Genomic DNA, 25,502 nt, shown 5'->3' on the forward strand with positions numbered 1-25,502 from the left:
ATGAACAATTCTGGGCATAGAGTAAAAACCGCCGTACATTTTAATGGGTGAATTGTTATTAAAACTGGTAAGAAAATAAGCACCTCCAGCCAGTTACCTTCCCATAGTAAATGCAAATTGCTAAATTTTATTACAGGAAGAAGAAACTGCCCTCAGCATGAAAGCAGGAGTTCAGCAAATGTGAGTTAACCGAAATTGGAAAAGAGCATTTCAGTTGAAACAGTTGATGAGTGTACACAAATTATTAAGACATGACAAGGAATATCAGTTTGACATCACGAAGGAGCATTCTGCTTCAAATGCAGATCAAGGATTCGGCAAGCCCAGCTGCTACAAATGACCAGAGAAGAAACCTGGTTCTTTAAACAAGCGCCAGAGCCAACAAGGGAATAATGGTGAGGAAAGCAGGCGGCAGAAAATCTGGAACAGTTTCCTACAAATACTTTCTCCACTGAAAATTCAAAAACAAAATGAAAGTGATGTGATGTTGTGTTGACCTCACGTGAATGGGCTTCCTCCGGTGCTCGACAGTTTTGTAACCCTGAATGAGAGACTCAGGAGAATCATCATGGCTCCTTGGAGTCACCAAATGACTGCCCACCAGCTCGCTGAACACCATCACATCTGCCAGGGTTGAATTGCAGAGAAGAGACCAACTTCTGAAAGGCACAGGAAATATAGACAAGGGAAGAAAAGGCTGCAGTCAGTCCTGGGACAGAGGCCTTCTGAGCAGAGGCCAGAAGGCTGCAGGTGAACATGAGTGGCCCTGGGGCAGAAAGGGACCATGGGGGAGCAGACCTCAATTCTCTTCTCTCTCTCCCTCGGGTAGGAGAGATAAAGTCTGCATCCTTCTCACCTGGAACTGTGGGTTCTGGCTGGCAGAAGTCTTACCAACATGGAATGAATTACTCAAGACTGTGGAAAAAGGAAAGAAAGCGAGAGGGATTAGGGAGCCAACTCCAAGAAACTCTCAAATGTTCCCATATTTATTGTGTATAATCAAAGGAAATAGTCTTTAACAGTTGTGTGATAGTAAGGAGGAACTTCGTGAAAGATGGGATGAGGCAGAGATTGTAGAATCCGCAATGAGTAAAAAGGCTTAGTTTACCTTTAGGGGAGACATGGGGAGAGGGGAACAAGATAAATTCTTTAGATATCTTCATTACAAAGCAGACCACCAGATCAGCCAGGTCCCTGTTTTGGGAATAATGTACTATCTAACAGCAAGCACGCCCAGCGTTTATAGCTGAGTGCCTGGGTCATTGCTGTGCAGAAATCTTCCACGCAGGTCCGCACAGGTAGAAGTGCCACAACGTGCTCAGAAATTATACCGTCAGCACCCCTGGGCTCCCATGGACTGGTTTCAAATTAACCAAACTCATGAGAGACTGATGCAAGAAAACCAGAAATTGAATTTATTAATGTAACAGGAGATGTGAAACTACAAACCAGACTGAAATATCAGAGTTCAACCATGAGTACAGATTCTCCTCAACAGCCCAATCACAGGCAGGCAGTCACATGACAAGAGTGGACAGAAGCAGAGCAGGAAGGGTTTCTAGATTAACTCAATGGACTAAATTTCTGTTATACGAAAAGATCTGCTGCCCAGAAGACATTTAATGCCAATCAAAGTGCACTGTCCGTGGACTGTGGCTGAGACACGACTGTGAGCACCTGTGTAACTCTCCTTTCCCTGTCCTTTCTGGGCTATGTGATGCACAGAGGTACAGATATCCAGGGATGCAGATACCTCTAAACACCCAAAGCCCATCCCTGGGAGCCTGGAAACCAGACAGCCAGGGTTTAAATACCAGCTCTGTCACTTACTAGCTCTGTGACTTTGGCCATCTTACTTACTCTATCCGTGCCTCAATTTCCACATTGTAAACCTGGGATAACTATCATACCTTCCTTACTCACTTGTTGTGAAGATTGAAGGATTCATTTCTGTAAAACGCTCAGAAAAGAATGTAGCACATTTTTGGTGCTCAACAAATGTGAATTTAATAAGAAAGTGATTTACAAATCTCCCTTCTAATCATCTTCTGTGTTTCATGGCTAGTCTGAGTCCCAAAGGAAATCCTTATTTCCCCTCTTATAAACTCTTGGGGAGCACCCTTCTGTTGCATCCCACCACCTGTTTAAACTGAGGGAAGGGATGCCTCCTCCACAATCTGGTCCATGGAGAGTGTTTTTCCCTTCACACCCCTGACCCCTGGACAACGGCTAGCCCTCCTCACACTAACAGATTGAGGTGTGAGTCCGGATCTACAAGCAGGGCATATGAAACCTTTCCTTTCCCTCCAGTGTTGGCCACCATTGGGAAGCACCAGGGATGCTCAGCTCCATGGCAGGGCAGCCCTGTGCATGATGGGGCAGATCCTCTTAAGGGAAGGCTCACTGTGGCCCAGAGCTAACTGGGACTGCATGAGTCTCTAGTTCTGGGCCACAGTATCATGACACGCATTTTCCCACAGCCCTGAAGTTCATGGAGAACGTGGCTTCATCAGTAATACAGGAGACATTTATCGCCTGCCTGTTCTTCTGTGTCATCTCTCAGTTGGCTGCTGGAGAAAACATGTGTATAGGTATTGGGTCCCCTTAAGCCCCAATATATATGAAGTAACAAAAAATTCTGTGGGTTAACATTGGTTCAGGGCGACTGTGTAACTGTCCTGAACCTGCTGTTGCTAAATTATGGGTATAGGGACTATGGAACCTCCTCAAATATCTTTCAGCATAAAACCAGCTTTTCTTATTTTCCTGTTTCTTAGTAACTGCCAAAGACTGTAAAATGATGGCTTCATACAAAACAGGAGCTAAACTTTATGAGCCCTTTGACATCCCCACTCTGCTAAACACTTTACATAATTTCTAATTCTCACAATTCTGCAAAGCAGATACGAGCGTCCCCATCTCACAGACGAGGGAAAAACTCAGAGCAAACTGACTCAGGCTCACGTGGCTCAGTGGCAGCACGTGCACGCAAACCCAAGACAAAAAACTACACCCCTTCTTATATGTACAAAATCACCTCCCAACAAATGATACACAGCTGCTGGGTCAATACTCAGGGAACTCAGTACACTTTTCAGCTTTAAGGTGCTCCAGAGGCCGCTCTTAGCTGCTTTATAAAATTCCGGCTCACTGGTTGCTAACACTGGAAGAAAAGACCGATTTTGCCATTGTTTGCACAGCAAGTCTGAAATGTTCACAGCGAGATGACAGAATAAGTCTAAGACATAAGCAGAATAATTTTTCCAGGTAGATAGGCATAATGGACATTGTGCTATTCTGAAGCACTAAGCAACGGAATCAAAACAAAATAACATTTGTTAAACCTTCTTTTGCAAAAGGAATATTAAGACTGTTAGAAGGTGCAACAGCACCACCTATGGCTAAAAACACCTTCCAGGTTGCTGGGAAAGATGCAACACAAAAATTGCCTGTTGGATCAGAAAGAAGAATCAGATAATTATATCTTATGTAGCACATACTGCACTTTGCTTCGGGGAAGGGAGGTGTATTCAGTATTTAATCTGACATTGCTAATACTCCTGAATATAAACAAAAGACACAGGCTCATGGAAACTTCTTAGTAGAGGAAAGAATCCAGTCCAGCCACTTCATTTTACAGGAGGGGAGTCTGAGATCTGGGATCTGTCCTCCTGGCAATCAGCAGCAAATCTCTCCTAGGCCTCATGTCTTGCACTGTAGCAAAAAACATCAGATCTGTACTAGGCCTATATTCATAAAAGTCACGTCTGTATTTTTCCAACAGTAATTAATCTAGGTATCTTGCAAAATACTTCTCAAAGAGCCAGGAAAACATACAAGTGTATTGAAATTCAAAAACATTTATTTGCACATTAAAACAGCATGAGATTTATTCTATTAAAAAAAGTGACATGTCAAGTCAATGTTTTGATATTTTAAAATCTATTAAGAGTGCAGAAAAATAAATCAAAATTTTCTTTAATCACAAAAGAGAGAAGCTTATTCCCTGAAAATGATCAATGTAGATTTTTCTAAACTTAATGGTTCTGGTCAGATTCCTACGAATTTAAATGTCTGAGTGGATGGTTACACGGCAACATGAATTCTGATTTGTAACAACACACATTCTGTGTAAATAATATTCAAGGCCGTCTGCTTAAGGTGATTTAACTAGTCCCTGTCTCACTAGAATGATAAAGATTTCATTAAAACTTCATACTGCACACACACACACAAAATCCTGAATCCTTTTTACTTTAAGCCATATTCATATATTCATAAATATGCATATTGAATATGCATCAGAAACAAGCCACCCTCTTTAGTATTCAGAGTTGATCCTTCTAAACTATCTGTCCTTGTGACAGCATATTTTTACTAAGCAGCTCTTGGGTGCTTCATATACAAGGCGTCCACCTCTCACAGTCAAACAAGGTAAAGGGCATCACTCAAATTTCACAAATGAGGAAATGTACTTAAGCCATGAAAACAACTTACATATTCATCATCAGGAAAGAAAAGAGTAAAGATTTTACTTACAATATTCACTGACAAAACTTTCCTCCATACTAAGACTACATAGAACCAATTCAGTCTTTGTAAATTTTTCTGTCAATAAGCACCACTAGAGAAAAACAAGCAACATCATTAGAAATGGTTGGACTTTCAAAGCCCACTCCAATTTTGCACTATAATCATTTTTAATGTTTTGATTTTAGTGTTTACAGAGCACTAAAATAAAAAAATATAAAGTTTTTAACTCATTGCCTGAGAAAGCAACATTTGTGAAAATGTACAATTTTAATTTATGCCACTCTGTCTAACATTCTCACTGGTGTCTCTCCTTTGAAGGCTTCATGAAGCTGAGATCGCTAAAATCGTTCATTTATGGACTCACAGGAGTTCGGGAAACCACTCAACTTGGGGCTGATCAGCGGAGCCATTGAGAATGCATCCTGTGCAGCCTGGGTTCCAGCCCTGAGCCTGCCAGCGCCAGCTGCGTGAGATTTGGGACAAGCTGCCCCATCTCTCAACCCCTCAGCTGCAGAAAAGGAGACACTGATACCTACACTTAAACACCTACTATGAATTAAAACATGAGGAAAGCATTTTAGCCTTAGGTAACTGTCCACTCAGAGCAAGCTTGGTCATTATGATGATGAGAATTACTTTTAATAAGTTAAGGCAGACCAAAAATTAGAAATCACCATAAAGGAGAAACATTTTATTTCAATGAGCATTTCCTTTTGAATGGATTGCAGAATATTCCATTGATTTTTTTAATAAATCAAATTTTGTCCACTAATTATAGATTTACAGGTTCATGGACAAGTCTCCAGAAAAAGAATTAGAGGTCACTAACCTCTGCATACAAAGAAAGTAAAGTTTAAAAAAAATCAGGGGGGAGATTATACCTCACTTGAGAGAGTATGTGCTCAGCATGCATGCGGCCCTCAGTTCAGACACCAGTAACTCCATTTAAAAACTTTTTTTTTTAAGAAATGGAGAATTAACTCAAAATGGTGGAGGAATGCAGAATTTCTTTAGAGAATCAACTCAGATTTAAGATGGGGAAAAAAATATCCATTTCTCTCAGGAAATCTTGAGAACTATGTAAACCGGATCTGAGTTGTCTAATCTTTTAACATTATTCATGAATTCATATTACCAAGTCTTAAAACTGCCTGATAACCCACAGGGGTGATCCTGATCATAACAGCTGCCAACACGGATCGAGCTCCGGCTACGAATGGTCTGTTCTGCCATCTCTGCCCCTGAGGCCTCACCAGGCTGGGAGCACTAAATTCGGTCATTCATGAGCATCACGTGTAAGTCCTCCCTTTGTGCTTCTCACTCCCCCCCCCCCACCAGACCCTCTGAGGGAAGCACTGTTATCATCTTCCCCAACCGAAGATAAGGCCACTGAGGCAGAGAGACTAAACCTGCTCCAGGTCACATCGGCAATAAAGGACGTCTATAATTCTGCTGTTCTATTATTGACAAAGGAATCTGACATATCAATTCAAGGGAGACTGTTAAATAATCAAGTCTGTCAGGTCTTCACCTCAAAGAGCAGATACTATAGATTCCTGACGTAGGATGAGGCTGCCGCCACATACTGACTCAGCTTGAAATTAATATCCAAGATGAAGCAGCGGATACATGTAAATATTCACGACTGTCAACTCCGCTCTCGGGTCTGGGCCCTTCACTGCCTGAACGGGGGTGAAATCCCCACCCGTGTCAGGGAGGGAAGCGCAGCTCTTCCGGGACTCACCCAGGATTCACGGGCTGTTTCCCCCACACAGGCTGTCCTCAACGATTAAAAAGCTCTCAAGAATTTTACACCATGCAAAACTAAAAGACGTTTCTGCAGATGGAGCACTTTCTCAGGCTTAAACCTTTTTTGCCTACACTCAGCAAGTGGGAAAATAACACATGTCTCTGCAAAGTCTCTGACCCTCACCACTCACAGGAGTAGAATGGCCTCAGCACAAGATGACTCTTCACGGATGAGAACAAAATAAAGCCGCCCCCAACCACAGGCACTCCTAGAGACAGCGCTCAGCAGTCTTCTGCACACTCACTGTTGTGCAGCCCTCACCACCATCTATTTCCAGAACACTTCATCATCCCAGAAGAACACCCCTGCCACTAGCAATCACTCCCCAACCCCCCTCCACCCAACCCCTTGCAACCATCACCTGCCCTCTGCCTCTGCATGTGCCTATTCTGGGCATTTCAGATCACTGAATTCAACAATATGTGGCCGTTTTTGTCTGCTTCCTTTCACTTAACGTGCTGTTATCAAGGCTCGTCCAGGTTGAAGTGGTATCAGCATTTCTCTTTTTTTTTTTTGAAAGTGTTAAAGTTTATTAGAAGGTGGTAAGTAATATCAAAAAGAGTAGAGAGGAGCATAAGTGATTGGGTTTCAAAGGGAAAAGGGCGGGTTGAGCAGTCAGTGTGGACTTCCCAGAGCAGGTGGCCTTTTTCATATTCCCCTTTATTTATTTTTTCTTTTTTATTCAATTTTACGTCTGAATAATGTTCCACTACATGGAGATACTACATTCTGTTCATCCATTCAGCAGCTATGTATGGACGAGCTCCAGACGAATGAGTGTAAGAGGTGACTAGGCAGGGATGGCATTTAAGCAAAGGGCAAGATGTGCTTTCAAAAAAAAAAAGCCAACAAACAGAGGCACAAGGAAATTCAGTGCGTTACTGGGAAAGTGCATGCTTGCTTCACGATGACTGCCGTGCAGGGCTGGGGGGGGAGTGACAGGAGACACAATGAGGGAGTCACCTGAGAATATTCCCCATGCAAGCAGCTCAGCCAATTCTCCTCCCTCATCCTGTATTTTAGAGGCATTTTTGATAGGTTTTCTATTTCAAGTAACAGTACTTAGTTACACATCTTATCATCTGCATCAGATCACCTTACCTCCAAGCCACAGAAAGTCATTCACTGACTGGAGCAGCTCCAAGACATAAAGGTGATGGACCAGGGAGTCCTGCAGCATCCCGGCCTGCAGGCACAAACCCCCACATGTTCCATGGTGATGTCCGGAAAGTAAAATGCATGGAAATATCTCACTGCTTGTGCACGATAACTGCCCCCAAATTGCCCCAAAATCATGCTGGCAAAGCACTACTGAGCCCTCTCACTACAAAAAAAAAAAAAAAAAAGAGAGAGAGAGAGAACAGAAAAGAAAAGAATAAAGCTAAGAAGGCAAATTTAGGGTCTTCTATTGAAAACCAGCAACCATCACTGCCAGTAACTCAGCAGGAATGGTCCTGACTTCAAAAACCACTGCGCAGTTACATTGCAAACGTGATAGACATATATGTATTCCACGTAGATGATATTACAGTAGGATTTTTCTTTTCGAAATTTCCAGTTGCAACATTAACACAAGAAAGATTATGTTTCAGCTTTAAAAAACTCAATTATTTTCCACTTTCTTAATTTTGAACCTATTATTATTTTATAAAGGGTGCTATGCTGCAAATTATAAACTAACTATTTGGCTTCTGCCAACAAGACCTTTATGACTTCACTATTTCAGAGCAAGATTTAATGATGCTTTGAGAAGTGGGTCCTGGGGCGCTCACTAACAGCTCTTTAAATACTGACAAGGATGTGCTATTTAAGTAATGCAAAGGCTCTAACTCTACATTAACTCAGAAACCAAAGAAACTACACCAAAGCCTTACTTTATCATTTTTAAATTTTGCTATTCTTTTGAATATTAAATTTCTTAAAAGATAAGATTTTTTTTGAGAAACACAGCAGCTGTATTAAATTTCCTCTCACCAAGAAAGCAATCTTTATCAAGAATAAATACCCCTATGGAAATCCAAAAGACGGGACGTTTCTAGCTAAGTGAACATGCAGATCTCAACACAAGACTAAATCCTATCAGATCTCACTCGAACAAGCTCAACAATGTCCTGTGCTACCCTGAAACTTAGCTCTTCTCTTCCAAATGTTGGCTGAGCTAAGATCATCGCACAATGCAGGGAAGAAGAGAAAATTCCACCTGGTTGCATCCTTTTTTTCCAGCCACAAGGTGCTGCTAGGGGGTCCCTGTTAATAAGCCCTCCCCATGAGGAAATCTGGCATCCACACTGCCCCTGCCGTCCCCAAGCAGCCCCGACGCCCCTCTCCCACTGGTGGCCCCCAGCCTGTCAATGGTCTTCTAATATCCCTCCCAGTTGGTGGCATTCTCCCCCTCTTCCCTGCTTCACACACACACACACAAACACACACACACGGAGCCAGGACAGCCTTCCCAAAGCACAAATTTGATTACATCACCCCCACTTCAAACCCTTCAGAGGCTCCCTGGTAGAGTTCTAGCCCCACCCCCGACGCTGCTCGCCCAGCCTCTCCTCAGTACCCAGGTCTCCAATGACCTCAGGCGCCCCCTGACCTGCTGCTACTTCCCACTTGCCTCCAAGCCCATTTTGACTGTTTGTCAAGGGAGCCTTCCTTCCCTCGAACCTCTACACTTTGGGTTAGGTGCCCCTGCTGTGTTCCTAGAACATTCTACGCTAAGACAACTTCTGACAATGCTAAACTCTCAAGAAGCAATACATTTTGCTTACTACTGTGAGTCCACCCTCTCTCCCCTGGACACTCAGAATTGCATGTGTTATGAATAAATGAATGAAGGGGTGGGTCTCAAAGGGACGGGCAGAGCTGCTCTCGCCCACCCCGACCCCTTCTTTCTGTAGAACATCAGAAGCAAAACCAGGAGTACCTCTCCTGAGGGTCACTTTCTGCTGACACCCTTCACTGCCTCTTCTGTGTCAATTCTAGTAAAAAACCAAGCTCCTCCTAAGCCCTCCATCCCTAGGCCCACTCCAGTGTCCTCCCAAGCAGGGGCACCCTCCACCCTGGACCACACAGTGCACTCTCCCCGAGTCCCCACCCCATAAGCCTCCAGGCCTCTACCCGGGCTGCTCCTGCAACCTGAGTCACCCTCTTGATTCCTTCTCCTGGCTGACTCTTACTCTGTCCTCATAACTGAATGTAGAGCCCATTTCTTCAAGGAAGCCCTCTCTGATGATGTCCTTTAGCTCTTGGCTGGGCTCCCTCTACAGCAGGACTGCTTGGCGACCAACTGGTGTTTGTCCACCTGCTCCTCTGAGACCATGAACTCTTGGAGGCCACGTGGGAAAAAGGAGTGAGACGATAAGAGGGGTGGGAAGAGCAAAAAGCAAAATCACAGCCCAAGTCCCAGATTCAACGATTCTGTCTCAGAAGAAAAGAATAAAATGTTTAATACGTATGTCATTTGGCTATGATTTTTGTGGCTCATGGAAAGCAAGAGGTTGGTGTTCTAGTCTAAAATCCAAGTTACATGCAAAGAAATGTACATATTCATATCCAAAGGAAACCAGAGCTGCTCAACAACAGTTTGCCGTTAAAATCAAAGGAAATTTGATAAAGGCAATCTCTCTCTCTCTCTCTTTGTTTTTTTTTTTTTTGTATCATATAGTTGTAAAAGTATTTGTATAACTAAGAGATGGCTAAAGCCTATGATTCTGCACTGGAGTGTTTGGGGCAGAGGAAGCCCAGATTACATGCACTGTGTAAATACAATCACACCAACACACTGACAGGTGCCCTACTTGCTGAGCTGAAGTTCCAAAGCAGACAACCTTACGATGCAAGACAGCTCTCATTAGAAAGTAAGGAATGCAATGTTCTGTACTCAATTACTTACGTTATATGGGCCATTAAGCGATAGTGCATCTTGTCTAATGAAACCCCAAAATAAATTGTTAACGTCGATTTTCTCCATCTGACCCTTATTTGCTAACTTTGGATATCAAACCCTCACTCCATACAGAAAGCTCAGACCTACGCTGCAGCAGGTTACATCCAGTGGAAGAAAGCCTATCAAGGGAGAACTGGAGAGTTTCCCTTCAGAAGCTGCTAAGTCTGGTTTTGCACCTGTACGTCATTTGCAACCACGTCATCGTCAAAAGAGTAAGACCTTACCTCTGTGGGGCGAAAAGCACTGCGGTGCTTCTGAACCATTAAAGAACACTGAGCTTTGGGAAAGAGTCCTGAGGCACTTAAATCGTACTTTTTGTGAAAGGCTCCAATACTGACCCAATTCACCAATCCAGGTACAACAGGGAGGTACCGGAATTAGTAGAGAGAACATGCCCCTGAAGTCTGACAAGGCCCTGCTTGAATCCTGCTACAGCATTTACTAGCCGCGAAATGGACCAATTCCTTAACCCCTCTGAGAAGGCTTCCCAATCTGCAAAAGGGGGCTGCCACCGCCCACCTGGGAGGCACGGATGTGAATGCAACACGCAAGTAGTGAGGCCGACTACTACCTGACACGAGACCTGGCTAGTTTCCCTCCGCTGCCCTTCTCCCCCTTTAAACTTGCCCTGTTCCCCCTGGTAAGGGTCAATCCACGGACCAGACTGCCCGATTCTTCTGTGTATCCCCTGATACATGTCTTACCCTTAGGAGGCCAGAAAAAGGACTATCTCCTCCAACGTCACTATCAATGTTCTTAAGAGTCTGGGTTTTTTTAACTCTATTTTGCAGGGAGACTATTCCAGAACTGTCCAACCACCATTCTCCACTTTGGCTCCTCTCCCAGCGCCCGTCCCTTCTCACCTCAAATCTTCTGTCTGCTGGCCTTTTGTTCGTGGGAAAGTGTCCGCTAGGGTGGAGACTCCCTAGGCCTCTGTCCCTCCCTCACTGGTGAGTGTGACTACCTTCTCAACACACCCCACTTCGACTCCATCTTCCGAGGAGGTTCCCCTCCTGGAACATGCAGCCTCTGCATCATCCCCAGACGCGCACGCGTTGCCACAACCCTCCATTCAGATTTCTTCCTGGGTGGCCCTGCCCACCCCCAAGACCCTTAAGGATAAATGCCATTGCTCTGAAAATCCCAAAAGCCACTGACTGACACACCAAAGCTGCATGGTCTGGGCTTTCCTCCAACCCAGGCACAGCCCTGACCCGCCTCAGCCTCAGTCTGCACCTCTCGAGATGAGCTCATCCACCTGCACGGCTGTGAACACCAGCTAAGAATGACGACTCCCAACGTGTATCTCTAGTCCGGCTCCTTCACCTGAGCCCCGGGGCCATAGAACCGAGTGCCTCTTTCAAGTCCTAACTTGGATGACAAATGGAATCTTAAAAATGCCTCATGTCCACCATTTACTCTAGAGTTCGATTCCTGGCAGGTACCTCCCAGGCTCCCGATTTTAGTAACAGACCCAGAACCCACCTAGGTGTTTGAGGTCACATTCAATTTCCCCTGTTCCTCCCCCCGGCCCTGCCCTGGAATCAGTCTTGTCATTTCTATTGCTAAGCCAGTCTCAAGTCTGGTTCTGCAAGGACCACGGATGGAACCCCACAAGCTGACAGCAAGGTGCAGTGCGTCACAGTCCTCCGAAGAGAGCTCCCTGGAGGGGGAGGCATCTCCTGCCACTGGTCACCTCAGAAGGCACTGGATTCTCACAAAGGAGGCCCAGGAGAAGGGACTCAAGGTTCTCCTGTGGTCTGAACTTTGAAGGGCCCGAGGTTTGGGGGAGTTCCTTGTTAGCAGACACACCTGCCAGTGAGCAGATGAGGATGGGGGAACCCAGGCAAGGCTGTTCTCACTCTGACCCCTGGGCTCTCGGGAGCCACGGGAAAGGCCTGTGTTCAGGGCACAGCCCAGCCTTCACAGATCCCAGCCTGCATTTGCCAACCCAGAGAGCCTAGACTCCTACTTGCGATTCTTGTGTTCTGTTCCCCCCCAGAATGTGATGGGCTCTTTCAGAACGTCTGGCCTGTCTCAAGCGAGACCAAGTCAGTGAAGGATGAACTGTCCACAATTGGACCAGGGCATGAAAGGGGAAACAAGGTCTCATGGCCAGCATGACGGTGGTGGCCAAACCCTTCCCCCGGGTGAGATGAACCAGGGTGTGGGTGAGAATGCAAGGTCTCTTCACAGCTGACTAGGGTGTTGGAGACTCACTACCGCAAACTAACGACACGGCCGTCAGTGGTGGACGTCAGCTGCAACAGACACGGAGTCAGCTATTTACTGCCATCATGGGTTAATAGTAAAGGCTGATGCAGGGAGGACTGCATGGCTGCTGAGGCAAACCACAGACCCGGCTCTGAATGCCCACTGGCTGGAGCAGAGAGGAAGCTACAGTCCCCTTTAGCGGTCCCTGTGTCCACCAGATCCAAGTGAGCCAGCTACTTAAGAGAAGGACATGTTGTTCTGATACTCAGAAAAACCAGCCTCGTAAAGGGAAAATAAGAGTGGCAAGGGGTTTAGACCCGCTCCTGCCTCTCTATGAAGGCAAAGTAAAGTAAATGGCACCGGGAAGGTGAATGAAAAAACAAAAAACAAAAAACCGGTGACTGCTTCTTCCAACAGCATCCCCTGCAGCTGCTCACCCCCGAGACTGCCACTTTCTCACCAGTGACCGCCGGCCAGGAAGCTCCGTCACGCACGTCACACAGCGACAGCCCTGAATCGCGTGCCAAGCACGTTTGTCTAAAAGCCAGAATCAAGGAAGATGCTGCATATTTTGACATTCCAAGTTTAAATACTCCTTGAAAAAAATCCCTCAGCAGCCGCCTAAATCAATTCACATCTCACTTCTTCAAAACAATCAAACATATTTAATAAGGGCGCATTTGTCACCAAACATAAGGAGGACAAAACTGGTTCCTCAAAGCAAGGATTTTAACAGGTATCAAACACCAGTGGGTGATGTGCTAACAAAGCAAAAATTCCAAAATCTAGAAAATAAAATGATGACTAGGATAATATATGGATAAAGGCAACTATTAAGTTTTTGCTTTTTAAAGCGATGGGGACAGCACGGAGGACAATCTCGCTATTTCCAATGCAGGGTGTGCACAGTCCACTTTTCAGACGCAACAACATGCTCACAGGGCGGTACAAGATAGAAAGGGAAATAGAAAAAGGAAAAGAGGAACAGCGAAAATTAGAAACACATGAGAACAAAAATAACTGAGAGCAATTACAAGAATTTACGTGAGTTTGGTGAGGACAGGGACGAGGGGATGTTGAGACCCAACCTCACCTATTGTTCCAGGGAAGGCAGGGGCCTGAGGCGAGCGGCGCTGCCGGGGTCCCCAACATGGTCAGCGCCCCTAACCTAAACTTCACCTAGATGCGTGTAAACAGCTTTTGAGCTACAAAATGTGGTCGCAATTCAAGCTGGACAATTTTACTCACTCCCACCAAGAGTAACAGGAGAGAATTAGGCTCTGTTCCTGCACCAAAGCATTGTTTAAAAAATTAATGACTGTGTAATAGTAAAAGCAACAATGGAGTAAAAGTGACTGGAGGAGAACTTACTTGACCGGAGCTCACTGGCCGCATTATCTCACTGACGTTCAGATGCTGGCTGAGCCCTTACGGTACCAAAACAGACAGACCCACCAGGAGGGAGGTTTAATGCGCTGCTGTATTTTGATGCCGGGAGCCATGCCTGGTACACAAGGTTCTGGGTAAACAATGGTGACAGTGTCAACCACTATGGGCTAAGCACACAACCAGGTACTCCGCCAAATCCCAAGGACACACTTCAAAAGGCAAAAACAAGCTGGCATTCTCTGGTGGTTCTGCAGACTCAGAGCCAAGCAGTTGCTGAGCAAACATGTGACCAGTGCCTCCTGTGACAAAAGAGGAGGCACTGGCCAGGGGGCTGGGGCAGGGCTCTAGGCTTCCACTGCTCACCCACCATTCTGTCCAGGGGTAGATGTTGGTCCCTGCTTACGTTGCACCGATGTACCGACATTGACTGACGCCTGGGGACTCAGCAGGAGGTGACAGGTGACGGGAATTGATCCAGCCTGGGAGTGGCACGGTGCTGGCATCTGTGTCCTCAGCTTTGCCCAGGCCACTACATCTGCCAGCTCATCTACAAGAAGCAGAAGGGGAGAAAGCCGTGTAGATCACGGGGCCCTGTGAGGACAAGTACAGGTCATGGCCACAACATGCCTCGCCCCTTCCTTAAGATATAGAGGTATGTCCGGGGAGGAATTAAAAATTCATCCAGAGCCCGCCAGGCACCACAAGCAGGTGGGACTCGGGTCCCCTGTAACTGTCACTCACAGGACTGGTCTGGACTTTCTTTTTATCGATTCTCTGGCATCTTCTCCTCCAACTTACCAACAACCAGAAAGTAGAATCTGATTTTAGACTCACAGAGAATCGCAGAACACCTCCTACACAACGGGCCCGGCAGCACGTGCCAGGCCCTCCGACCGTCACCTGTGGGACCGCCATGAGCCCTCTCCAGACTCAAGGCCCGAGGCCGTAGGTCGGGGGGGCACAGATTCCCACACTCTCCCCAGCAAATGGGGACCACCTCTCGGCAAAGGCATCTCACCTACTTCTGCCCGAGGGACATCTCGATAGATATACAGGGAAACAGATCAGAATGTGGGGGGGTAGGCAGCCCAGAAGAGCTCGTCTGCACTTCCAAGGCAAAGTGGGACCGTTGACTTAATCACAGGGACAAAGTGAGGACGAATCTTTCCCTGCTGTGCCCCATGCTCCGTGACACGTCTTTCCCTGTGTAAGGAGCTCATTTGGAAGCCCCTGGCAGTGTTTCTGTTGTCCTAAATTGGCATGGTGGTTGTCAGGCAGGGAGAGAGGGCCTGAGCCGTGCAGGTGCTGGACCTGGGAGGCAGGAGACACTGGCTCCACCCCCAGCTCAACCAGCACTTCATTCTGCGTCTCAGGATTCAGCATGACATCTATAAGCAAAGGGATGAGACTGTCCCAGGACATGCTGTCCAACAGGAATGAAATGACAGCCATGTAAAGAAAGTTTCCCAGTTGCCACATTTAAAAATGTAACCCCCCCAAATAAACCCCTAGAAACTGATTTTAAGAACATATCTTACTTATTCTACAGTATGTAAAATACTATCATTTTGACATGTAATCAATAAAGAAAGAAACAAGATAGTTTACATTCTTTTTACTAGACAAGTCTCAGCGTCTGATGTGCATTTGACCTACAGCACATCTCAGCTCAGAGCAGCCTCCTCCCCAGCTCTCCTAGCATCAGTGGCTTTGGCTACTCTATTGGACAGCAACTCCAGGGGTCACACCAGGGGAATTGGCTGAAAAGCGGGAGTAAGTGTCCATAATAACCCTAAAAGAATCTCTCTGAAACAAAGGCGGATTCACTTTTAAACGTCTGAAAACCGGCGGGTTTCACCTCCCTCACGCCTTGGCTACAAGACAGCCCTCCTCCTTGCTGATCCCTTTCTGGATGTAGGGAAGCAACCCTTCACACAGCCAGGGTGTCCGGGCATCCAGGTATACTTTCCTGCTCTCTGTGTCCAATCCCACAAAGTCCTCCTTCTCAAACAGGATGTAGAGCAGGAGGACCTTGTCCCCAGTCTTGTCGGATGCACAGTCCAGCCACTTGGACTTGAGCATGATGAAGAGAGACTCAGTGAAGTCCTCGATCCTCTTCTCCACCACCCTGCAGTCCTCGTAAATTGAAGGCCACGTCGGTGCGCGGCTGCTCGGCCACCTCCCAATGCAGCACAAAGACAAAGAGCCGAGAGTCATAGAGCGTGGTGCCATACAGCTCCTCTGCACGTGGAGCTTCTCGAAGGTCTTGGCCAAGAGGCAGTCGGTAATGGTGACAAGGCCCACGACCTTGCGGTGGGTCTGGAAGTCGTTCCACCCATTCTCGGGCGCATAGTGGTGACTGTAGTGGATACGGAGTGCCCACTGCGAGCCGCAAGGGATGATCTGCCTCACCAAGGAGATTCGCTTATAGATGCAAAAGAAATTCTCCTCTGAGATGATCCCCACGGGTTGGACCACCACTGGGAGAGTCTCGTGGTCCTAAGCACACTGCACGTAGTCAGGGATGTTCATGTTGCAGGCCCTGACGAGAGGGAAGAGGAGACCGAGGTACATACTGTGCTGCGGGCTGCGGGCCTCACTGGGTTGCGGTGACCTGGTGTGTACCAGTCAGAAGGCAGGGGAAGCCCAAGCAAAGCCGTGGGTACAGTTTGTCCTCAGCGTCTGCACATGGCTACCGCAGCTTGGATCACATTACGCAGCTTTTGGTCTAGGCTTCCGCCCTCTGCAGAAAAGGGTCATTTCTTCTTTTCTGTTTCCAAGCACCTAGCCAGGCCCTGATGCAAAGTCAATGCTCAAAACTGCTGAATAAAGGAATGAATAAAGGAACTGCTTCCACACCCCTCAGCAGGATATAATGCAAAGAAACACAGTAGGATCAAAAGACCTGGATTTCAACTCCAATTTATTTGAACTCCTAAGCTGCAGAATACTTGATAAGAAAACTTGCTTTGGGGAAGAGAGTACAGTTCAGTGGTAGAGCACATGCTTAGCATGTATGAGGTCCTGGGTTGAATCCTCAGTACCTCATTTTAAAAAAAAATGAAACAAATAAATTAACCTATTTACCCCCCTCAAAAAATATTTTTTGAATTCCAAATTCAAGAAAAAATAAACACCTTGCAATTGACACAACGTTGTAAACATGAGTATAATTCAATTAAAAAAAAATCCTTGCCTTACAAGAATATATCTGGATTATGGAACTTTACAAATGTAAAATGCCTAGGTTACCACCTGCATAAGAAGAAGGAACTGTACAAATTTACTATCCCTCATTTATGAGCTATATTTCCTTTGGGGGGTTTATAACCTCTCAGAGCTAATTTTCTCAGATTAAAAAAAGAAGGAAACATTACCGGATTCTCCATAGTGCTGAAGAATCAGATAAACCTATGATAGCATCTGACCCACAGAGTTTACTCAATAAATGCTTGTTGAATGAATGAATAAACAAGCAAAGTGAATGCTGCCCCCTGCCACAGAGCATCATGTTGGTACTGCCTGGAAATTCCAAGCCCACGTTTCACCCGACTCTACACTAACCATGGGTGACCTGGGCAGGCCTGTGTGCTCCTCTTAACCCCAGTTTAATCATGAATAGAAATGAGGGCAATAACACAAACCTCAAAGGGTTAGTGAGTCATTACTGAATTGTATCCCAACTTTGCAAGATGGAACCTTTAAAGAAATTTGGGCAAAAAGTCCGTAGGCCCTCTCCATATTATCTCTTACAACTACATGGGAATCTACATTATATCTCAAAATTAAAAAGTCTAATTTATTAAAGAGGCTATTGAGGTTAAACGAGCTCACTGTCTCAAATAAGGAACACACAGTACAAATAGGTCAATGCCCAGCCCATGAGATACACTCAGTAAACATTCCCACTGAGCCCACTGGTCCCTCCAACTTCAGAGCACGATGATGTGTCCTCATGGCCAGAGGCCCCTGCACCTGAAGCTAACAAAGCTAATGGTCCCCACTTTCAAGAACCCCTGTCACCACCGTAGGACTAATTTTGTACTTGTAATTTTTTTCTTTATATTAAATAGAAAAACGTAATTGCATAACCTTCAGGCCACCAAAACCTGACTACAGAGATCATGATGGCAGCCCTTCTTCGTGAAACAATAAAATGAAAAGCCATTTCCACAAGATCTCTGTGTAAATCTACTAGGGAACTTCATCCTGGACTGAGAGGAAGAGGAATGGGGAGGAGGGGGCAATCTGCGGCACACAGACCCATGGGCCACCTGTCCCACGATGGACTTTAGACCCAACACTCACCCTCAAGGAACTTCAAAATAGACACAGACAGAGTGCTGTGGACAAGATTTTTTTTTTTTTTTAAAGAAATCCCTTATTCCCTCGCAGGTTTTGTTTCTACTGAGAAACAAATGTCTTATGTGTATAATGTTTCACAAAACACTTAAATTATTATCACCCCAACTTGACGCATTAAGAAACTGAGGGAGAGAGGTTTATCACATTGTGCAAGATTAGAGAGGCAAAAAAAAAAAAAAAGATTTGAGAGAGGCCACGTCGGACACCGTATTTAAACCCAAGCCCCTGTTCCAGTGCTCACACTAGAAAGTGGGATATACTGCCCCTTTCCTGCCCTCTCCCTGCAATAAATCTCTGAAGACTCTTTTCTGTGCCACCTGGAATCACAATCACTTCAATTTTCCACAAAGAGCTATGTCACATATTGGATGTGTCAAAATCTATATGTTGAATGGGAGGAGAGATTTGTATTTTCTGTTTCTCAAAGGAAACATGGCTTAAAAGAAACTGAAAAGCACTTTTCTAGTCTAAGTCTTCATTGTGCAGAGAAGGAAACGGAGGCTCAGAAGAGATGAGGAAAGGGCCTTATTTACAAATATTGCCTCAGCGCAGCACCAAGCCAGCCTTGGGCACTTCTTGGGGAGGATCTGGAAGGCCCAGGAGAATGAGTCTTAGAAAACGGAAAGAGAAGAAGCATACAAGGCCCCGTCTCTACACCATCATACCATGAAGTTCCACCAAATTACCCAGTATAGGTGCAGCCAACATTAATGTGGGATAAACTGGTTATAGAAACCTGGAAGTCTCAACCATAGTGGAAATTCCAACATTTACTTTGTTTTTTTCCCAGTTCAAGCATCAGCTCAGTGGGCACTCTGTACCAGGCACTACACGAGGCCTGGGGTTCTCCCAAATACACAACTATTATATCACGTGAGCAAACCACACACAGGCCCACCAGAAGGAAAATGCCCACAGATAAGGTGGAATTACTGAAACTGAAAGCAGCCAACCAGCATATATTACTAGCAAAAACGGTGCTGCTAGAAATAGACTCATGGACATAGAAAGCAAACTGTGGTTAGCAGGCAGGAAAAGGGGGATTAACAGATACACGTTAATAAATATAAAATAAATGACAAGGACCTACTATATAGCACAGGGAACTATAATCAATTTCTTGTAATGAGTTGTACTAAAAACAATCTAAAAGATATATAGATACATATGCATATGTTTATAACTGAATCTCTGCTGTACATCTGAAACTAACATTCTAAATTGACTACACTTCAATAAAAAATAATTTTAAAAAATAAGTAAAAATAAAAGCAACGCCATTTAGAAAAAATAAATGAATACTCTGATCCCCTTAGCTGTAGATGCTGGAGAATTCTGGTTACAAACACCAAGTCCACTGGATCACTCCAGCACTGGCTGTCACTCTTTCTGACCATCAGAGAGTCACTTGGCTTCATTGAGTTTATTTTCTCTTCTGTGGAAGGCTTCAGTTTGCAACTAACAATGTATAGAATCTCATCATTCACAAACCCAAAAATTAATGAGGACTTCCCATGGGCCAGGCTCTGGAAATATGAAAATATAGGGTCCGAGATATATTCATGGGTAGAAGAAATTTATGCCATAAAGACATTAATTTTTCTTGCTTTGATAGACTGATTCAATACAATTCTGTTTAGATTTCCTACCAGATTTTTTATGGGTAACAAGATAATTTATGGTCAGGAACAACCAAGAATCTTCTTTAGAACCAGCACTGGGAAGGGGTGGATAGGTCAATCATTTCCACTGGTCTTTCTGAAGTGATGAAAACGTTCTGGAATATTAATGGTTGCACCACTGTGAATATGCTAAAGCTGCTGAATTGTAGCATTTAAGTGGGTGGACTTCATGGTGTGTGAACAATATCACAATAAAGACGTTAAATGAAAAAATATTTCTTGACAATTATTTTTCCCTCTATACAACTAGTCTGCCCCACAATTTAAGAAGAACCAAAAAACCAAAACAAACCAAATTTTGCCAGGAGCTCTTTAGGACTGCAATGTCCCTGAGTCTCCAACGCCTCTGGTGGTGCTGTTCCTGTTAACACACCCTAGCTGGGCTGGGCTAGTTAGGGACTGTAACTATCTTTTTAAGATCGACGGTCACACGTTTCACCCTGGGAGAGGGAAAGATGGAGGATGTCACAGCCTCATGCCTTCAGCTCATTTTTAACTGAATCAAGCCTTGCTTTCAACACTGTAATCCCTATCACTATAAAAACAGTGACATCATCAAGCACCGCCATCATAACACGTGAAAGTGTTCAAGGTACTTACCTGGGGCAGAAACACTGAGGGAGGAGACGGAAGCTCGCTCAGCACTGACGCTCCCTTTTCCCGACTCCACCAGGAGAAGCTGGGGTTTACAGCCGGAGGCTCTCAGCCCGGGGAGCAGCGCCCACAGCACTGAGCTGGTCCCCAGGGAGAGGGGAAGGGAGACGAGGGCAGCCCAGGGGTCGCGGTGCAGGGAAAACCGGGGTGGGACGCGGGCTGTAGCCCCGCTCGGAGGCCAGCCCCAGCCCCAGCCGCCAGCCCCCATCCGGGTCCGCAGACCCCGCCCGCCCGGGACACAGCCCGCCCAGGGGCGGGGACGGGCCGGCGGCCTAGGAGAGGCAGCCCGGGAGGAGAGGACTCGCGGGCGGGAGAGGGGAAAGTGACTCCAGCCGCGGACTCAGGGGAGCCCGGCTGGGGCGAGAGGCGGCAGGTGCACACCTGGCCCTGGACAGCTGTGGCCGGGGCGCCGGGGCAGGAGCCAAAGTCTTACCAGGCGAAAGAGCTGAGCAGAATTTGGGGCCGATCCCATGCTCGGAGCTGGAGCTTCCAACCCTCGTTCCAGCTGGCACCGACTGCGCATGCGCAGGAGGGCCAGCGATCCTCTCTGGGTTCTGCGAGAGAAGGTGGGGAAGCGAGGGACAGAGAAGATGGGAGGAGGAGGGGAGGAGGGGAAAAGTGGAGGGAGAGACATGGACAGGAGGAGCAGAGAGAAGGCAGGGATCTGGAGGGTGGAGGAGAGTAGCAGAGATGGAGAGAAATAGTTTTAACTCTGGGGGCATCCTGAAGGAGGCAGCAGTCCTGCCTCTGCACACTTCTCTAACCCTTCAAGGCCCGCAGCTCATATTTTACCTCCCTGGTCCAGCCCTCCACCCAAGGCCTCTGCAGTACACCTACGGGGATCACACCCGTTGCCCGAAAGTGGAGCTGGGTTTCCTTTTGCTCTGGGAACCAAGCACCCGCAGGTGTTGTCGCTCAGAACTACCTTGGAAAGAGTACCTATTCCCCTTTTACACGCTGGGACACAGGCAGGCAAGATCTCTGCCTTACCTCCACTCTCCCAGGTGTTGTGCTGGCGGGGAGCGGGAGGTACGAGGTCAGATCCCAAAAGGAGCATACTGCCTGAGTGTTGGTGCATAGTCCCCATCCTTCCTGGGTAAACCACACCCCACCCTCGGGGAACCATCAAGGGCACACAGTATGTCCCTGGGTGTGGGATAGCTGCCCTGAATTCCAGTGCCCAGCTTGCTAGGAAGATAGGAGTGTTACTGAGTCCAAATTCATTCTCCTTAGTGCAGGACAGGCCAGTAAGTTGGGAGACCAGGTGTTGGGGCATGGAATAGCAACTTTCTGTAAACCTAGATGGCAAACTAATTTCCTGGAAAACCATCTCCCCAAGTCAGAATTCAGGCTTCATTCCTACGAGCTTGGTTTTTGCAATCTTCTTGATATAGGAATTCTTTGTTGTTAGAATCCTTTGTTCTTGCAGCTATCTGCCTGGGTCAGATCCCTGTAAACCTCCAACAAAACAAACGTTATTTTCTATTATGTAAATTGTTATCTTTATATGAATGGAAAAGTGTTAAATATCCTTAAAGGTCAGAGCCATCAAAATAGGCTCTCCTGTATATTTTAGGCTCTAGGCAACATTGTTTTACAAGCAAGATGAAGCCTAGGAGACAGAACACAGGGTTAAAGTCAAAGGAACAGATCTAATATGGAGTCAGATTTATTCTTTTGTATTACCAGGGCAGAAGACACTTGAGGATTTAAATCCCTTTAAGTTAAAAATAAGTAATACTTTAAAGGAATTTACATACATAGGTCGGAATGTGCATAGCATATCTGGAAAACACACAAAGGTTTGTAAACAGTGGCATCTCCAGGGAGGGCTGAAAGAAGAGAGGATGAGGGAAAACTTCTTTCACATGTGTAATTTTGTGCTCTGTTTGAATTTTTTTAACCACATGCATGTATTTCTTTTTCAGTTAAAAAAATGTGTAATGGAGCAAAGGATTAGCAAGCTCAGCAAATACAGCAGCCATGGAATCACTGAGCCATCAATTTTGATTTAAGGCAGGAAGCATTTATTGACTCTCTCCTATGAGCCCAGTGCTGTTTTAAGACTTCTTTTATTTATTTTTTTATAAAATAATAAAGTGCTATTCCTCACCCCTGCCCATGGCTGGTGGAAAACCAACTGAGTTTTATTGAGTTGTTTTCCAAGGAGTAGAGATCAGTTATAAACAGAACACATCTTCAGGGCAAAACAGGAGGAGTAGTTTACCAGCAGGCCAGATAGCTTTGAAGGTTTTTCAACAGAGGCACACAGAGGCTGAGAGAGAAAGCCTCCAGGACCCTACGAAAAGCTGCCCAAACTGCCTTCTCCATGGCACTACTGAAATAGGAAGAAAAAATCTGACTCCATATTAGATCTGTTCCTTTGACTTTAAACCTGTGCCCTGTTTCCTAGGCTTAGTCTTGTTGGTTCTGCACCTTTTGTAAAACAATGTTGCCTAGAGCCTGAAATATACAGGAGAACCTATTCTCAAGGCTCTGAATTTGAAGGATATTAACACTTTTCTAGTCACATAAAGATAACAAGTTACAGAATAGAAAATAACATTTGTTTGTTGGAGGTTTACACGGATGTGACCCAGGTGAAGAGCTGCAAGAACAAAGGATTCTAACAACAAAGAATTCATACACCAAGTTTGCAACAACCAAGCATTCCCACTTCCCATTTTTAATATAAGAAGAGCCTGAAATCTGACTTGGGGTGATGGTACCCCAGGACATTATTCTACCATTTCTCAGCTGGCTTTCCAAATTAAAGTCGCTATTTCTTGCCCCAAAACCTGGTCTCCAGATTTATTGGCCTGTAATGCACGAGCAGAAGAAGCCTGGACTCGGAAACACAGACATTGAAAGTACCCATTTGGTATATTAAATGACCTGTTTCTACTCATCTTCCTGACGTTTTATTCTCTTGACCACTCCTGCAATGTTTATGAAAAACCTGTCATGTGGACACATTTCCACCTCTAGCCACTACCCTTCCAGGTAAGAACTGATGCCAAGAAGGCAATGGAAGTTGCTAGAAGGTATTACCTGGACAAAATAGAGCAGAAGTGGGTTCTGGCTGATGTTCAGGAGCAGGCTGGAACACCTGACAAGATGTTATAAGTACGGATAGACAGCTGGGCACCAAAGGAGAAGCTTCTAAACTTCCATGAGGGACTTGTTGGATAGGAAGGAAAAGTCCTAGACTATAGCTAGGATCCCACCACGAGCTTCCTGGGCGAGTCTGGGCAAGTAACTTAAAATCTCTAGGCCCGTGCTGTCCAACATGGGAGCCACCAGCAGCATGCAGGAGTATGAAGTTATTCTGTAGCCAGACAGAATTATAAAAAGACATTTTATTGCAAAGGCCCAGCAGGTATAATATTTAAAAACTTTATTGGTTATCTTGACCTTACGAGTTATTTTTGTATGTGTAGGTTTCTGTGGTTTGTAAGGCCTGTGACTAATGATTCCGTTACAGTGAAGTATTTTGAAATTATAAGTTACTAGACACAGTATCCTCATATCACAGTTGAAAAAACTGATCCACATAAGCAAGGTGATCTGACTTATTAGTTATGAGCAGGGGCTCTTGGGCCAGCCTGCCTGAGTATAAATTCTCACTCTGCCTCCAGGGGGTTCTGTGTGAATCTTGGACAAATTATTGTTGTTTTTGTTGTCGTTGTTATTATTTGTGCCTCTTTTTCCTTACCTTTTAAGTAGCGAGGAATATGTGGACTCTATCTCCTGCTGTGTTGGCAGGATTAAATGAGTAAACGTCTGTGCTGCCCACTTCCCTGGGTTTCAGCATTCTCCAGGCAATCAGTGCCAAACTCAGAGGCATTCTCCACTGTCTTCGTCAGTCTGGGATGCTGTAACAAATTACCGCGTGTCGGGTGGCTTAAACAACCAGCATATTCCTTATGGTTTGGAGGCTGAGACTTTCAAGGTCAAAGTATCCTTGAGAGGATTGCCAGCTCGAAGATGGCTGTCTTGCCAATATCTTCATATCCCAGAGAGCAGAGAGAAGCAAGCACTCTGGGGGCTTGCATAAGAACACTAATCCCATTCATGAGGGCTCTACTCTCATGACCTCATTTTATCCTACAAATCACCTCCCAAAGGCCCCGCCTCGCAATACCATCACCCTGGGAGATTGGGTTTCGACATACGGATTTTGAGGGGATGCAAACATTCAGTCCACACATCGGCTAAGTCTCCCCAACATGCAGTCATCAAACCTGTAGCTAATTTCAAAGTAATATTTATATCTCTCTGCCCATTTCCATTCCTACATCCACTATCACTGAAGCCCTGTTACATTTTATTCCTTATTTTTTCTGGTAGAGATTTAATTGATTCCTCTAACTCCAATGCTCCCCTCGTTCCAGTCTGCTTAACAGCCCTGCCAGGTAAGTCTTCCTTAAAACACCTTCCCATTTCACCTGGTTGTTTTTTAGGTGTAAATGTCAGAATCCTCTCCACACCCCATCCTATACCTTTAATCCGTTACACTACGGCTCACTATGTTATTTTCCTTTTACCAATGTAAGAAATTTCCATAAGCTTAAGAGCTTAAACCAGCACAGATTTATCAGCTTATGGCTGTGGAGGTCAGAGATCCAACACAGTTCTCACTGTGCTAAATTCAAGGTAGCAGCAGGTTTCCTTCCTTCTAGAGGGTCTAGAAGAGAATATTTCCTTGTTGTTGTTTTTTTTTTTTCCAGTTTCCAGAGGTCACCCACCTTCCTTAGCTTGTGCCCCACGACTTCCTCCATTTTCATGGTCAGCAGCCTTTCTGAACATTGCTCTATGGCTACACCTCCCTCTGAATTTAAACTCAGCTGGGAAATGTCCTCCATTTTAAGGAACCCTGTGAATACATTCAGCCCACCTGGACAATCCA

The 25,502-nt window shown here is 45.5% G+C and overlaps 1 long non-coding RNA gene across 4 annotated transcripts in view; it reads right to left on the reverse strand.

Annotated features, from left to right (window-relative positions):
- The window catches only part of LOC141579335 (uncharacterized), a 114,754-nt gene extending 93,876 nt beyond the window's left edge, over positions 1-20,878 (reverse strand). For 2 of the 4 annotated variants that reach the window (XR_012510509.1, XR_012510506.1), the window contains exon 1: positions 20,540-20,838. This is a non-coding gene — a long non-coding RNA (uncharacterized LOC141579335). Of the gene's footprint in view, positions 1-20,539 lie in introns of all 4 variants that reach the window. The other 2 variants (XR_012510508.1, XR_012510507.1) reach the window with 2 other exon arrangements.
- Between the last annotated feature and the right edge of the window lie 4,624 nt (positions 20,879-25,502).

Source organism: Camelus bactrianus, chromosome 12, assembly GCF_048773025.1.
Source record: "Camelus bactrianus isolate YW-2024 breed Bactrian camel chromosome 12, ASM4877302v1, whole genome shotgun sequence".
In the NCBI taxonomy this organism is placed as follows: Eukaryota; Metazoa; Chordata; class Mammalia; order Artiodactyla; family Camelidae; genus Camelus; species Camelus bactrianus.